The following is a 7,152-nucleotide window of genomic DNA, read 5'->3' as shown; positions in this document are numbered from 1 at the left end:
TTAATCACATCACAATAATCGAAAGAGAGCAAGATTAAAGAAAAACTGTCTTTTGCTTATACGCTCTAATGAAAAAACAACCGGGAGTTGTTTTGACAGTGTCAATATTTCTACGAATAGTCAGTGAGCAAACTACCTGTCAAGTCCAATATAAAGCTTGCGGATAAGATTTCGCCACTACTGCATTTGATAATGTTGAGAAGGAGAAAAAGTTATAAAATTTTCAGATCTTCTTGCAAACATGATGAAAATCTTGGCAATTTATCATCTGCATAAAACCGAAAATCTTATCGAATTCAATTTCCCTTTTGGTTCTGCAAGGTCCAGTACACTGAAAATAATTTGCACGCTGGCATCATGTGCAAAGCATTCGATCTTTCACTGCTTGTAGAACACATGAAATTCATGAAAATATACACTTAACTCATAAAATGAGTGTAAAAACTGTTAATATTTAGTGGAAATCATGCTACGTTTATATGCAATGCACTTAAAAACGATCAGATATATCGTTACCTCTAGATTCTATATGCATTTCATGTAAATGTCACATAGTTTTCCACATAGATTTCAATTGAAACAGAGGTGACCGATTCAAATGTTTTGCACATACATTTATGCTGTACTCATTCCCACTAGAAAATGAAGTGTTTAACACACGAAGTTCGATTCAATAGCAAACACATCAAATCCAAAGGAAAAACCACATCGAAGCTAAGTGAAAATAATCTAATCTTGCATCTTAGTGAATTTGCACATGAAATCTTAAAACAAATCGCTTCGGTTATGTGTTGAAATGAAAAAGCATATTAAATTGAAGTGCTGTTTACATATGAATCTATCGTGCACATTTTTATCAGTGTAGTTCTAATTTTCCGACAACCAGGCCCGTACCCAGGATTTCGTTTCGGGAGGGGCCCACAAATAAGAAATAATGCATCTAACTGATGATTCTTGTGTCTTAAGTAGTTTTTTTTTTTTTTTTTGAAAGGTGAGTGCAAGTAATTATAAATTTAAGTAAATTTGTACTCACATATTTTGGATTGCACAATGAGGGATTGAAGCAAGAAGTTATATGTATCAAAGGGAAGAGATCGATTTTTTACATTTCTTTTATCATATAGTCCCATAGTTCGGCTTCGACTTCTGGTTCTGGAAAAACTGAGTGATGAGTATTAAAACCTTCAATTTTAAAGGTGTATTTTATGTAAATGTTATTATGTGTTCACTATGTAAAAAGAAACAAATATTTTGAAACTATTCAAGCTCTTCTAGTTTGCAAAATTTGTTGATTGTTTGTCGAACAGATGATCGAGCAGATTTAAATAAATTTATATTCAAATGAAGTGCTTTATGATCCCACATGATCCTATTTAATTTCATCGAGTAATCTTCCGTGTCTGGATCAGAGATGTCAGACCTGCAGATTTGTTTGTAAATCAGCAGATTTATAAAATAAGCTGCAGACATGTTTCAGTTGCAGACTTTTTTGAAGACTTGAAAATCACGTTTTTTGTAGACGTTTGTAAAAATTTACAGACTTTTGAAATCGCCGCGGTCTGCTTTGTTCACTATACCAATTCCTTACATCATTCTTTGAAGAAAACTTGGAGTTCAGACAGTACAGACTTCTTCAGCCCTGCATGAATATATTCAAAATTTTTACTTTGTATCTCTGTTCTGGTTATACAGGGTGATAAGTATAAAAATTTAAATTCGTCATTGGGAGTGACGATGCTACAACAGAAAAATCTTCTTAGTAGTAGTCATAAACTCCAAAATGGAACTCACATAAATTTCTCAGAGATGACTAGGACGATTTGCACAAATGTAAGAATGGATGGTCTTATGGATTCATAGACTTGTATGCTATTTTAACCCAATCCGACTTCCGGTTTCGGAACAGGTCCGGAAGAAGCGATCAGAACTCCAAAATGAAGGTCACACTCTGCTCTGTGCCTTGTCTCGAAAAACCAATCGCTATAATAATGCACACTTATACTTGCTGTCGAAGGTGTTTTTCTTTGTTCGAGGTAGTCCACGAAAAGTATACCGAGACAAACCCAAAGAACCGACCTCATAACCATTTCGCCTAATTTAGCCTACCTAGGTCGCTTCGGAGCACTCGTGCCGAATTCAGTCTATTGTCGGTTAATCATTCTATTCTCTGGTGTATAATAATGGATCCAGATTTCGTCAACAGTAACCAATCGACATCATCATCATCAGCATAGGCGGACAAGCTTCCGACGTGTGCTCGCGTTCATCGTTTTAATCCTGAGTATGCAAGTGCGGCATCCAGCGGCAGGACATCTTTTTCATTCGCAGAATCTTGCTAAAAGTATGATAATTTTGCTCAGTACTAATCCTCATGGCACTTTTTGGTCATCCTGTACCATTTCCTTTAATTTTGACATTGATTGAAATCACTGTGAAAACCGATTTTTGTGCTTGGAAAAAAATCGATTGGGTTATCTGAAATTGGTTGGTAAAATCTTCTAATTAACAGATCATGTTAGTTGATGAGTCATTTCTGTTCTTCACGGAACGACCGAAATCAGCATTTTCGCGAAAAATTTAGTTGATTTGCTGATTTTAGTTAGTTATTTTTTGAGACAACTAAAAAAATCTTACTTTTGCTGATTTAGATTTTTTATTCTCATTCCCTTAATAATAATAAAATATTTGTTGAAATGACTATTTTTTTTAGTTGAATTCACAAATTAAATGTACTGTCATTTCTTAGCTAAGGCACACTACATATCCAGTCAACTAATTTTTTAGTTGAATCAAAGAAATATAATGTTGTTTTCAACCAATATGAATGGTTGAATTGGCTTCTGCAATCTGCAGCTATATGGCGCCCTGTCACCGAGAAAATGTTAACACTTTAATGACTACTAGCCACTAGATGGCACACTACTGCCGAAAAAAATTCAGACGCGGTTGTCTTTTCTATATTGGCAGGTATAAATACGATGTTGTGTTGGAGAAAAAGACATAAACGAAACGTAAACATCTTTTTGAATTTTTTTTCTTCTAAATCACTGTTTTCTTCATTCTCACTGAAAACTTTGAGCACTCGGAAAACAAAAACCGAATACAAATAGTACACCGGACGGCGCAGCTCGGAAGGTTTGAAGATACAAAAAAACTTCATCACAATTAGAGTGAAACATTCGAAATTCACTTCACTGTTCCGCGTAAAAACATTATTACGCACAATCGCTTCAAGTGCGCACAAATTCTGAATAAATACGATTTCCACTAACAGTTTACGACATTTTTACATATCGGTTTAGAAATGGATTTAATGGATTGTTTTGCTTTGACACTTCTCATGAGTTTTTGGCTAATAAACTTGTTAATAATACCCATTTCAGTTTTGGTTTTTTTTTTGTGCTGTCCTTCAGTAATGATGGTGATAGATAAATAGAAACAAATTTTCTGATTTTAATAACAAAATTAGTTGTCAATGAGAATTTCGTGTTGGATTGAAATATTGCTGGTTTGAGTCCAGGATATTCACCAACTAAACACATTCTCTAATGGCGTTTTCGTTTTTAATTTGCACTACACCGGTGCAGTGCTACACCATGGCATGAATAAACGAACAAAAATGATGAAAACATAAACAGTAACCATTGACTACAATAAACGATTCCATTGCACAGAGCTACACCAAACTTTTGATGAGTGCTACACCAGTGGTATCGGTGCAGAAAAAGTGTAGCACTGGTGTAGTGCAATTGGTAAAAACGAACGGTTTCAGTGCAGCTTACGCTACACCAGTGTAGTGCAATTTTTTCAGCAAAGTAAATTCTCAATTTTAACTAATTTTATAGTTATTTTGGAAATTTTGTTGTTAAAATCAACTGATTCAAAAACAGTAATACGAATTAGGCGCAGAGCTAATTTCGGTCGTTCCGTGTTGATTCTGGAAATAGTGGGTATGGTGGCCGGTACCCAGGAGGAGCCCAAAGATAAAAAATAATGTTACTGAAGATTGCTTATGTACCTAATTTTCGGTGTGCTTTTTACGGGTTTTTTTTAACAGACGCTATAAACTTTTCCACTGGATCTGTTTACTGTCTTATTTTTTTTGTAACACATGTCTGAGATCTTCTAAATAATTATATATCTGTTTTCGATTTCGGGAGGGGCCAGGGCCCCTCGGGCCACCCCTCTGGGTACGTGACTGCCGACAACATTCCTCGGCTGTTCAAATTCCGGCAAAATTTTACCGAAATTCGACCATAAATTTGATCGGGTAGTATCCAACAAATCTCTAAAATTCTAATGAAATACCGATTTTTTATAGAACATTGGAATTGAAAATAAAACAATACATAAAAATCTGAATTTGCAGCTGTCTTTTAGTCATGCACTATTGGTTCGAAATAACTGAAAAAATTAACAAATATCATCAATCTAATTTTAAACCGAGCGGTTCGCCGCAAAATGACGATTATGATCGCATCATTTGGTTGGGGTTACTTGTACTCGCAACCAAATTTCCTAAAATGCATTATCCTGATTTTTCATAACCAACATTTACAACAAGCGAGCATCATCACCAAACGTCGCTATCGATAAACCCTATGCATCTCTCTGATGTCGAATCTGTAAACAATTAGTCATGGCTAGCTGCATGCAAATATTGGAATAGGTGTGAAATCGCAATTTCGTTCACTATAGGCATACCGAGTTTGATAATCTGTGTGAATCCCGGTGAAAAAAAAAACGATTCCTGTACCGAAACGTAATGGTTCAGCACCCCTGGATCAACCCGTTCGCGTCATGCGATTGCTTATGACAGGGTACATTTTTATTGAGATGTTAACGAGACAAAGTATTCAACCCTTTTCTGCATATATGGAAATATCTGTTCAAATGTTCAACTGTTTTTCTTTCTTTCGTTCTTTGTTCTACATGCATATTATTTATCATTTACGCCTGTTTGAGCCGAAAAAGGCCGCGAGAGATAAAAAAAAACTAACAAACCCTTTTCATCCACGGCGAAAACGAGGAAACAGCGATAAACAATTTTATGCATAATAAATTGTTGCTGATAATACTTTGGGCAAACATGCTTACGCAGCGTTGCTTCACTGATGTACTCTTCAGGCGCTTATCGAAAAAAAAATTCTGCCATATAATGACTTATGCACACATCCGATTAGTTCTGAAAACTCGATAAATGAGATGTAAATTTTGACTGTAATAGTTTTTTATTCTGCTCATAGTTCTTCTTAAATTGAATTGTCGTCGATTGAATCGTTCAGCTTGCTAGTATTGATTTTTCATTGCCGTTCCCAGTATACCAGCAGACTGTGACAAACAAATAATTTGACACTGGGAACCAATTACCTACTTTTGACGTTATTTCCTAGAAGTACAGATTTCCATCGTTGATTCTGCGTGATGGTACATACACTCGAAGTATGGTGATCGAAGAAAAAAAAAGAGCATTCATGCTCATCTAGATCAGACCCTGTCAGCTTGAAGATCAAAGATAGAAGATGTCAAACTAAATAATTAAAGTTAGAATCAAAATTTGATTGTTTGCAAGATTCAATTTTTTCCATTGAAAAAATCCTTTTTGATTAATTTCTCTTGTCATTCAAACATAAGAACATTTTTGTTCATTATGATGATTTCTGACTCTAATTCGGGTAGATTGTTAGTTCACAAAAGTGTAACACAACGTTATGTAAGCGTTATTCGACAGCATTCTCGAAACCAGAAATATCAGCAACAAGAAATTTGAATTTAATCATTGGATACTTTATGAAAAACATGCTTAATGGTGTGATGATGCCTTTCTCATATCTCTCATATTCTCATACATAAATGTGAGGTATTCTTCAAAATAATTTTCTTTGATTCTTGGAAAATAAAACACTTCTTAATCCACCTAGTGGTGTGATAATGCCTTTCTCTTCTTTCATAACAGTCTCATGAACATATGTTTCATACTTTTATTAACTAATTTTGGATACTAATTTTGACACCAATTGATTCTAGTAGTTCACAAAAGCATGCTTCAGTGTTTATGTGACACAGTCAGCCTCATTTTTCCAAACTAGTGCTTGACATTTGCGTTGTCTATTTGTAATCAGTGATGCTAATCTAAAAAACCCTTCTTAGTCCACTTAGTGGAATTTTCATATATCTTGAAAAATCACCATAGGGGGGAGTACATGAAATTTTCGAAATCGAAAAAAAAATTTTGATGCCAAAAGGCTTAGAATTGCATGAAACGTCGAGATTTAGTGTCATCTCGAAAAAATTTTTTTTTGAAAAAGTCGACTTTTTTCTAAGTCCCAGAAAGTTGATTTTTTCAAAAAAAATTTTTTTCGAGATAACACTAAATTTCGATGTTTCATGCAGTTTTAAGAGTTTCGGCATCAAAAAAAATTTCGATTTTGGAAATTTCATGTACTCCCCCCTATGGTGCTTTTTCAAGGTCGAAAATTGTCAAACCTTTACCACCGGGCAGCACCCCTTACGCATGTCCGATTTAGGTCAAATTTTGCATGAAGGCTTTTTTCGAGGTGCTTAAACTTTTGAGCACTAGAACTTAACGAAAATAGAGGTGATCCTAAAATTTTGGCACCCATATATATATATATATATATATATATATATATATATATATATATATATATATATATATATATATATATATATATATATATATATATATATATATATATATATATATATATATATATATATATATATATATATATATATATATATATATATATATATATATATATATATATATATATATATATATATATATATATATAAGAGCGGTAAAAATCAATGTGTTTTGTCGGTTACGTCACTTATACCATCATATATCTGGAACCAAAAGTCACAACCATTTGATCTTCGAACTTGATCAATGGCCCGATAGTACCTTTCAAACGAGCCCAAGTTTGTTAAAATCGGTTCAGTTATCTCTGAGAAAATTGAGCGCGTTCAAATACAACGCTTTTTGTCGGTTACGTCACTTATATAATCATATCTCCGGAACCAAAAGTCACAGCCATTTGATCTTCGAACTTGATCAATGGCCCGATAGTACCTTTCAAACGAGCCCAAGTTTGTTAAAATCGGTTCAGTTATCTCTGAGAAAAT

The sequence above is a fragment of the Malaya genurostris genome, chromosome 1 (assembly GCF_030247185.1).
Source record: "Malaya genurostris strain Urasoe2022 chromosome 1, Malgen_1.1, whole genome shotgun sequence".
Taxonomy (NCBI): domain Eukaryota; kingdom Metazoa; phylum Arthropoda; class Insecta; order Diptera; family Culicidae; genus Malaya; species Malaya genurostris.
This window is presented reverse-complemented; position numbering follows the sequence as displayed.